The following is an 11,225-nucleotide window of genomic DNA, read 5'->3' on the forward strand; positions in this document are numbered from 1 at the left end:
ACACAATAATTGGGGCAACTTGTGTAGAAGGTTTGGTTCAGGGCGCATTGGGTACTTAGTGCTGAGCCCGAATTACATTTCAAGGGTTTTCAGATGTTGTGTTCTGGTGGAATTAGAAGGTAGGATTGGTTTGTGAGTTTGTTTGTTATATTTCAACAAGAACAAAAAGTTATGAGTAGTGTTCTGGTGGAATTAGAAGGTAGGATTTGGTTTATGAGTAGTGTCGCCAAGGTCGTAATTTTTTTTGCCTAATAAGTTATCATCAGCTCATTAAATTGATTAAACAATTTTCATTTTTCTTTGTGTGAACAACCTTGATTCTTCAAAAGGGTTTGGTTTTTTTTTTTTTTTTTTCATTTTTCCAGCTTTTCATTTTAAGAGTTACTGTTCTTTCTTTTCAGTCTTGATTTTTCTCTAAAATCAGTATCTACATTGATTCTTCAACAACACAGAATCATGGTTTTTCATTTAAAGGTTTATTGGGTCAGAAAAGAATTGGATGGGACCTCCTTAGGAGTCAAATCTGATAACAATCAGATTGGTTTTGGAGACATAATATATACTTGTGGACTGGCAATGGGTCGGATGATATCCATTTACCTGACTCACCCGACCGAAGTTATTTTGGGTATGGGTAAAAAAATTTATTCGATTCATTTTTTTTATAGGGTTGAATATGGATATGCTTCGTATTTACCTGAATTTAAACAGTAGTTTAGCAAATAAGTGATACATATAACTCGAAATTAACACTTGAAATTTGGGTACAAAATCAGGTAAAAATCTGATTCAGATATTTGAGTGTAGTCAACCCAAAATATATTTCAACTATCAACTCTGATCAGATTTCTGGTCTGATCTGATTCATTTATAACTTTGCTGGACTAGTCGTGTGAATTGGCCCATGAACCATGGACTGTTCCGAATATAGGCCCAGCCCATATAGATTAAGCCCATTAATAGATAGTATGGGTCTGGACTTTGTTATTAGCCCAAACCTCCATCTAGAGAACTATTGAACTAACCCAAACCCACTTTTTCTTTTTTTTGTGAACCAAGTCAAATCCCACATTTTGAATTGGTCAGGCTTGGGCCAGGTTGAAGCCTGGCCTATTGAATGTAATGACCCAAACAAAAACCATTTGTATCCCTAAGCTGTACTACTTGACAGTATTTAGGGCTGTCAATGTGATGGGTCCCACCCCACATATGAATTGCTCATACTTTCCAAATGGCCCCACCTATGATGACTCTTTTGGAGGTTAAAAAAATAGAAAGGCACTTTTTTTTCTTCATAGTGCAAAAGTTTTGGGCTGTCTCGTGATAGTCCATTTAGTAAAATTTTCTTTTCTTAATAATCCGTAGACCTCATCTCACATGCATAATGTCTTTGAAATTTCACATAGTTAGGTTTTCCAATGGTCATTACTATCATTTTCGATGATCTTTGATAATGAATGATAAATGGAGAATGATATACTCTTAATTTGAAACATCTAGATGTATTTTATTTATTTATTTCAATGATTTATTAAAAAAATGAAGAACGAAGTTGAGATTCTAAATTTTTGGATGAGTATGTTGTAATTTTTTATCTACAACTATGATTTATGCATTTTGGGTATTTAGAGGAGATTTACTTAATATCAAACACAATTTTTTTTTTGTTGAAAAAATCGAAAAATCCGGTTCACATTTATAGTATCGATTTCATCATTTTTTATTGTCTATTTCAACATTTTATTTGTTGAACTCACCACTTAATGTCGAGGTCATCACTTTTTATTATCTTCAACATTTAATTACATAGTGGCAAATTTGATGAATTTTTTTTTTTTTAATGAAAAAATTATCGAATGCGATGGTAATTAAATGTTGAATTAGACAATAAAAAGTGGTGAATTTGATACTAAGTGATGAGTTCGACACTAAGTAATTACATATTGAACTAGACAATAAAAAATGATGAACTCCACACTAAGTAGTGGGTTCAACAATAAAAATGTTGAACTAGACAATACAAAGTAGTGAACTCGATTTCAATACTTGCAAATCAAATTTTTTCATTTTTTCGACTTCAATACTTGGTAAATCTCCTCGAAATACTTAAAATGTATATATCATAATTGCAAATCAAAAGTTACGATGTAATCATAAAAAAATTTAGAATCTCAATTTTATTATTCATTTTAAAAAAAAAAATAAAACATCCAAGTTAAAATATAAAAAAAACTTTTGAATGTTCAAAATTAAGATAATATCCTTCTTCATTCATCATTCACGGTCAAAATTATTGGAAATGGTCATCATCACCATTGGAAAATCTAACTATGTGAAGAAGATAAGAAAATGGTCGTGCTTTTTTTTTTTTTTTTTTTTGATAAGTTCATTTGGGTATTTTAATGACATTATAAACCTGAGATGAGGTTAAAAAGAAAAGTTTACTAAATGGACTATTAAGAGACCCTAAAAAACTTAGGGATTATTTAAAAAATAATTCTTCTATCGGGTCCTTTTAAGTAAATTTCCCTTAAAAGTAAATAAATTAACTATGACAGGTGAGGAGGTGGGGCCTAGGCTCATCTGAATTCCAGATTTGGTGGTGTCGTATGGAATCTCCTACATGGTTGAGAGTTGTGATTTCTACTAGCACTGAGGTCCCACCAACTCTCTAATTCTCACATCGTGCGTTGTCTTACCACGTGGAGACGGTGGGTTCATGGGTCCCTATTGTTTTTGTTTTAAAATCTCAACCTCGACTCAGACAAATCTCATTAATAAATATAGACAACTTCTAATAACACCAATTTTTCACTTCCAACAGACCCGTCTAAATTTTGACAACCCTTTGTTGAAATGGATTGATGTATTATTAGTAAAAATGGGTGTGCCAATAGAATAATAAAGATGTAGATTTAAGATTTATTTCAAATTGAAAATTACGGGTGCCAAGGTAAATTCAACTAAGTAGATTCTTTTTATGTTTTTAGATAAATATGAAAATGGGTATACCACCAAGTTGATAAGGACCCATCAAGGGTGCCTCAGTGGTAAAACTAACAACAAGAGTTTACTCTTTTAGCTTGTAAGTTCTAAAGTGAGGACCATTTCTTGATTAAAGTGCCACACGTGTTGTTTGAGGTCAGTGCATATGGTCATGGATTAGTACTGTCGAGTATGATTGGAAAATTTGGGTTTGGCCTATCCTATGAACTGTTTGATGGATCGGGTCTTGGTCCTCTACCAACGGAGATACTATGTTGTTTTAAGGGGTTACATTTAATAACCAATATTAGGGAGCCAACGCCTTTATGTCTTATAGAATTAACTGATATTTTGTGAGGATGATCTCTTCACCGTCAAAAATCATTTTAATCTGAAACTTCTAATCCCATCAAAAGTGATTTAGAATTTTGGGTCATCGTCTTTTTATCACTAATTTTTAAATCACTTTTGATGATGTTAGGAGTGTTAGATTTGGTTGATATTTTGTGACGATGATCTCTTCACCATACAAATCATTCTTGCAAAAAATCATTCCAATCCAAAACTTTTAAGTCATATAAGATAAATTTTGGCTTCTCGACTATTATCGATTGATAAATATATTAAATAAGTGATTTCACTAATAATTTTTATAAAAAAAAATTACATTTCAAAAAATATATATTTTAACTAAAAGTGCATAAAGAATTTTTTTTTTTTTCCCTCCTTAAATGACAAATTGCCGCCAACAACTATCTTGATAAATAGATTCATGTGATCACCGCTACCAATATTATATATCACTTAAAAATATTGCCACCCCAACAGAACACAATCATTACAGGTGGTTCGACCACTCTTTGGTGGACCATAGATGGAGATTTCTGAACATTAATGGCCATAAATCACGAAAAAGAAATACCCTCCAATTAGTGCTTGGATGCACAAAGGTGTGGGGCCAAGGACTGATAGTGTCAATGAAGTCTGAAAAAACTTGCCACGTGGCAGGGATGGTTGACCGAGTTCACACAACAGTTGATGATGACCATTTATATGTCTCTTCAACTTGAGTTGAATTGAGTTGAGTTAAAAAGCTTTCTCTGTCTATGTCTATTTGGAGGGACTTTGATAAGTGGGATTTTGATATTGGTTATGAAATGAAAATAAGATACTTTAGTTTATGGGTTAAGAGCATTGTGTTGAAAGATCTATAAATTGTTGAAAAAGAAACTAAGTTCATCCAAATTCAAAATCTAATAAATATAAAATAATTCAAAATAGATTGTTAAATTAACTAAACGAGTTTTTGACTCTCGACTAATCAATTACCCAATTGATTCGGGTTTACGTTTATCTGTTGGAAAGATAATTGTCCTAAGATCAAATCTGAAGATGTTCGAAATTCAAAATCGGTTATATTTTTTTTATTAAAATCGTGATAATTTGACTCCCTTTTTTGTACTCCCTTCGCAAAATCGTAGATCCTTTGCATTGGGATACACCAAGTAAAAAAAAAATTATGATTCTGTGAATTGTCAGGTCGAGGAACGTACAAAAAGGGGAGACAGATTATCATTAATCTTTTCAAAATACCTTTCAAAAACTTAAGTTACTGAATCAAATTTTTTTTTAAAAACTTAATCATTAAATCACCAAGAAAAACACAATCAACTTTCAATCAATGGGATAAACCTAATATCATCAATTATAGAGGGGTCATATTAAATTATCATATATAAATAATGTATATTTCATTAAGATAAATGGTGTATTCCATATTTTATATATATATATATATATTTATTAACCCGAACTTGGATGGATTAGGATTAATTAAAAAATATTGATTTTTTGGATCGGATTCAAAACAGTACATATCACATCGGATTGGGTCCATACTTGAAAATGAGATATTTTATTGGATATAAGTCTCATAAATTTCATATCTTATTGATAAGAACCCAATTCATACTGAGTTCTAATCAATTTCAGGATGGATAGGATCTTCTCTCTTACACTTAACAATCTGATTTGAAATCTGAATAGATTTAAGTCACATACCTTCAATGAAGCTTGAACAACAAAATTAGAAAGAATGAGATCCAACAATAAGCCTTTGGTGTTCTATAAACAGATGCAAAAAAATAAATCCAAATAATGAATCCTGATCCCTGCTCTTCTATCAAATCGATAGTCGATCTCCCTTCTTTAATACACAATATATCTTCAAGCTAAAATAGTAGTGCTTTATCATTTACTTTTGTATGACCAAAATGATGGGATTCTCTTACGATCATACACAATAGGAGACGATTACCAGCTCCTTTTTTTTTTAAAGAGTTTTTTTTTTCAATTCCACCCCATCACCAATTAGAAGAAACTTTAGAAAGATAAAAACTCTGATATATTTAGGAAATCACAAAATCCCATTCGATGGAAACTTCTTAGATTGCAAGAAATTATTTTCAACTTGGTTCCCAATGTCCTTAGTCAATAACAATTCAATCCTTTTAAAAAACTAGTATTTAATTAGACCACAAAATGATATTTTAATTTAAAGAAAACCCAAAATAAATAAATAGTTTTGATTAAAATTCTAACAATGTCCCACTTGGTCCAATAAATAATTTTGTTATGTGGAAAAGACTTGGGGATTGAAAAGTTTTTACTTTAAGATCAAATGGCCACTCTTAGTTTTAGAAAATCATTGGCTAAGACAATTAGTTACCACTTTAACTTTCACCCAATCTCAACGACAATGCCAATAGTAGATCATGAATGCTTTGGCGCTCATTGGAGTCGGCATCAAGACAATTCCATAGTCACAAAATTGGATCATCAAGGAATTGAGAGTTTATCTTCATAGTGATTTTATAGAGTATCAAGAGATAATGCACACTCCTCATGCAATTACTTATGTACATTTTCTAAATTCGTTAAGCTTCACATATTGAATGTGTCACTCTGATATGTTATAACAACTGCCATGTGAAAATCATCACCATCCTGTAAGAATGAGGGCTTTAACAATGCATTGCCCAAGTACATTTAACCCAAGATATCCTCATAATCACTTTAACCGTATTCCCAGGCCAAATCTTTATCTTCATTGCATAATGCACAAGATATATATATATATATATATATATATAGACCATGGTACAACAAAAATGTTAATAGTAAAGAGCACAAAATAAAATTTTATTGTTTAATAACTGAACTAACAATAATAGTCTCAAATAAAACATCAATAAAGACAATATAAACCATTTAGACTACAAAATCAAAAGACTCCAAAACTCCCATGCGACTAACATGCTCCTTGAATATTTTAGGCGAGTCCTTTAGTAAGAGGGTTTGCAATCATATAGTCTGTAGACACATGTGGTACTTCAATAATGCCCTCTTGAACTTTTTCACACACTAGATGATACTTAATGTCTATGTAGTAGTTCGTTTGTTTTTCACAAACTTAGTCACAACTTCATTGTCACAAAAAATGACCAAAGGCCTGTGGATAAAATCCATAATGCCTAATTCCATGATGAAGTTCCTTAACTACATAGCCTATTGAGTAGCCTTAAAGCAACTGATATACTTAGCATACATGGTGGAATCTACAATAATCGACTGTTTGGAGCTTTTGCAAGAAACTGCCCCACAAGCGAGTGTAAAAACATATCTAGAAGTAGACTTTCGAGTGTCGGAACATCCTGCAAAATCTGAATCTGAATAACCGACTACTTTAAGCTTACTTGACTCTTCAAAACCAACATAAAATCTTTTATCCTCTGTAGGTACCTGAATACCTTCTTTACTACTTTTCAATGATCGATCCTAACATTTTCCTGATATCTGTCAAGCATGCCAACAACATAGTTGATATCCGGTCAGATGCAAATTATTGCATACATAAAACTTACAACCACTGAAGCATATATTTTTGAATCCATCTGATCTTTTTTAATTTGGTTCTTGGGACATTGTTTCTCATTAGAATTGTCACCTTTGACCACTGGGGTCTCACCAAGTGCACAAGATTGCATGTGAAATCTCTTGAGAACTTTCTCAACATAAGCTTTTTGAGACAAACCTAGTAACCCAACAGAACGATCTATATGAATTTTGATTCCTGGGACATACTCGGCATTCCCCATATCCTTCATGTCAAAATTCGACAATGAAAAATGTTTCGTATCATGAAGCAGGCGAATATCGTTACTAGCAAGTAGGATATCGTCAACATAAAGAACAAGAATCACAAATATGTTCCCATTAACCTTGAGGTAATTGCATTTATCCATCACATTTTTTTGAACCCATGCCTAACAACAACTTGATCAACTTGATGTAATTTTAAATCATAATGAGCGACTATGGCAAGAATAATTCTCAGAGAATCTTTAGATGATACGGGAGAAAAGGTCTGTGAGAAATCAATATATGATTTCTATTTAAAACCTTTTGTAACCAACCTTGTCTTGAACCTTTCAACCTTCCTTTTGAGTCGTTCTTTGTCTTGAAAACCCACTTGCAGTCAATAACCTTACGATTCTTTGGAAGAACTGTTAGTTCCCATACATGATTTCTTTTCATAGATTGTAGCTCTTCCCTCTTGGCCTCTTGCCAATATTGAGATTTATTGATTTTCATGGCTTCTGCAAATGAAAAGGAATTATCCACGTCTAAATTTCTCAATTCATCTTCTTATAAATATACTTCATAATCAACTGCAATTACGGACCTGCGCTTTCTAGAATATCTTTGCAAAGGGATAGGTTTTGAAATAGGAAAGGTTGTCTGTGGATGAACTGGTTCTGTAATAGGAACAATTTGTGGATAAGTTGTATCCTAAGGTGCAGTGCTCTCATCTTCAGTTCTGGGAGGGACAAAAAATAGAGTTTGAAGATACAGGAAAACCCATAAGGAGAGTAAATAGAGGAGTACTCTTCTTAGACTCGGGAAAAATAATCTTATGATGCATCAAACTCTCATTGTCCTGAATATCCTCAAGGAACTTGGCATGATTGGTTTCAACAATCTCCATTGGTCTAGATGGACAGTAAAACCTGAAGCCTTTAGACCTCTCAGGATAACCAATGAAGATACATGATGTAGTCCTAGGGTCAAGTTTCTTGATCTTTGGATTATACAATTTAGCTTTTGTAGGACATCCCTAAACATGGATGTGATGGAGTGAAGGCTTCCTCCCAGTCCAGATCTTGAACAGAATTTCTGATGCAGTTTTACACGCAACTCGATTCAAAATATATACTGTAAACTTCAATGTTTCATCCCAAAAGAACTCTGGCAAATCTAAATGACTCATCATGCTTCGAACTGCATCTAGGTAGGTGCAATTCCTCCGTTCGGCAACACTGTTCTGTTCTGGTATTCCTGGAATAGTGTATTGAGGAACAATGCCATGGTCTCTTAGATACTCTGCAAATGGTCCATGATTAACATCGTCTCAATCCATTTTCCCATAATACTCTCCTCCTCTATCTGATCGAACTACTTTGATCTTTCGATCCCATTGTTTATCAACCTCTAACTGGTATACCTTGAAAACATCTAGAGCTTCTAATTTGCGATAAATCAAATAAACATATGCATATATAGAGAAATCATCTAGGAAGTGGATGAAGTATCATTAACCACCACAAGTAGGGGTAGGAGACACACATATGTCTGTATAAATTAGATCTAACAGCCCAAAGGCTCTAGTGGCCTCGAGCTTCCACTTCTTAGGCATTTTTCCCTTAATGCAATCCACACATGTGGAAAAATCTGAAAAATCAAGAGAGGAAAGAATGCCTTCTTTGACTAATAGATCTAACCTTCTTCTCGAGATATGACTTAACATTTTATGCCACAACATGGAAGAATTCTCTATTGAAAGTGAATGCTTGGACATAGAAGAACCAAAAGAAACCCATAATAGAGATGAAACAAAAGAACTATCTAATGATATCTAATATAACCTATCCAAAAAATACCACGACCAATAATATCCATACTAGAATAAATAGATAAGTTAGCATTTCTAAATAAAAATCCAAAACCGTAAGCATCAAGTCTAGAAATAGAAATTAGGTTTCGTCTAAATGATGGTGTATAAGAGACATCCTTTAAAATCAAATTGAAACCAAAGTCCAAAATCAAGCTACAAGTCCCAATGGCCTTGACCTCTAATGCCTCTGAGTTCCTAAGGAACAGCCTATCCTTGAGTTTGGGGTTTCTTTGATTACAGAACTCCTTCAAAGAATTTGTGGTGTGCACAAATGAACGTGAATAAATCCACCAAGAATTTGTTGGAACATCTATCAGATTAGATTCAAAACATACTAAACTGATATTAATACTTTTGTTCTTCTTTATCCATTCCTTATATTTATAGCAATCTTTCTTCACATGGCCCTATTTCTTGCAAAACTAACAACCAACGTTTTCAACTTTCCGAAATCTTTTCCCTGATGATTTCTCAAAACTTTCCTTTGCTTCCTGAACTCTGATCTTTCTTTTCTCCTTTCTTAAAATCTTTTTTCTTGAAAGATCTTGCTTCCAAATGATATAGCTAGATGAGCTATCTCTACTCCGGATCCCTTAAGACGCTCCTCCTCTGTCATATACAAGGTGGTCAACTGATGGAGATCTTACTTGGTCTCATGTGCACTGTAGCTCACTTGAAATGTCTCAAAAGGCTTAAGTAGCGACAAAACTACCATATGCACTAGTATAACATCATCAAAATTAATACCAATTTCTTGAAGGCTAATTGCCATATGCGACATCCTCAAGATGTGCTCCCTACACTTCTAGAACCATTATATTTCAAAGCCATCAATCTGGCAAAATAATTGTATTGTAAGGACATCTTGTTGGTAGCGAACTGTTTCTGGATGACAACCAATAGCTCTCGAGCTGTCTTGGTGACTTTGATACCCCCACGTAGAGGTTCTAAAATGGATGTACATATAATCATCATGGCCATCCTGTTGGCCTTTTCCTATTTTGCATACTGTGCTTTCACTGATTCTAGAAAAGTTAGAATTGGAACCTCAAGCAGTCCTCAGTAAGTGCAAAGTTATAGTCCATGCATCATAAAGTGATATCAATACTCATTCGCCACTATGAATAGTTAAAACCAGTCAAGGGCTTTATCTCAACCAAATACCTCTGAACAGTAAGTCTATCCATAACTGCATTGAAAGAAAACATAACTAATGTCACAAACTTTAACTTTAGAAAGTTTTGGTTTTATTATTTCAATTTGTACTAGGGGTTATGCTAAAAATTGATCAGGGTGTCACAAATTTTAACTTTAGGAGGTTTTTGTTTTGTTATTTCAATTTGTACTAAGGGTTAAGCCAAATTGATTAGGGTGTTTTACCATAAGTTAAAACTTTTCACCCTGTAGGAAACGAACAAGGTGCATCATCTAATATCACTTTTGGACAAAAATTTAGATACGATAGTCTCCTAGGACCGCGTTGGTTAAATGCACATAGACCTAGTCACTTATATTTCAATTTGATTTAAACACTTCCACTATATTTAGGCAAGAGGGTTATCTTTGTTTCCCTATGACATGGGTGACCATTCTATTTACTTGAATTACACAAAACTGACCTAAATCACATTTTGGCATAATTATTAGACTTATGCGAATCAGTGCCACTTTAAGATTTTAATGAGAATTGAATCCCAAAATTTAAAGAAAACATAACTTCTATAAGTCAAACACCTTTAGGCAGAACGCGATTCTACTTTAACAATGAATCCTCAAACAACCACTTTACCGATCTTCCTAAACCCTATAGGTCTGACTTAACAACCAATTTGGACTAGACACGTATTTAGGTTCTTGGTACTTTAAAAATATGGTGTATTTACATACATTCAATATTTCCTAAGATTTTCTTTAGTTATTAACACTTAATTCATCGATAATAAAGAATGTAAGTGTCTACACCAAAACACTTAATCCCAAACACATGTTTCTAGTTATTTCAAGAAAATCCAATAACTAATTATGCTCTAATGGATTTGAAATACATTTAGAACAATGGGTCTTGAAAAGATCTTCGAATCGACTACTCATGGGTTCCAAGCGAACTTCAATTGTAATCGAAGGGTACAAATTAGCATTTTATATCAATCAAAATAAATAAATAGATTCTTTGACGTTTTGATCAAACGGTATCTTAACAAAAATTAATGCATTCTTTAAACAAACA

The sequence above is a fragment of the Akebia trifoliata genome, chromosome 9, assembly GCF_017979445.1.
Source record: "Akebia trifoliata isolate Shusen 1 chromosome 9, ASM1797944v1, whole genome shotgun sequence".
NCBI classification, from domain to species: Eukaryota; Viridiplantae; Streptophyta; class Magnoliopsida; order Ranunculales; family Lardizabalaceae; genus Akebia; species Akebia trifoliata.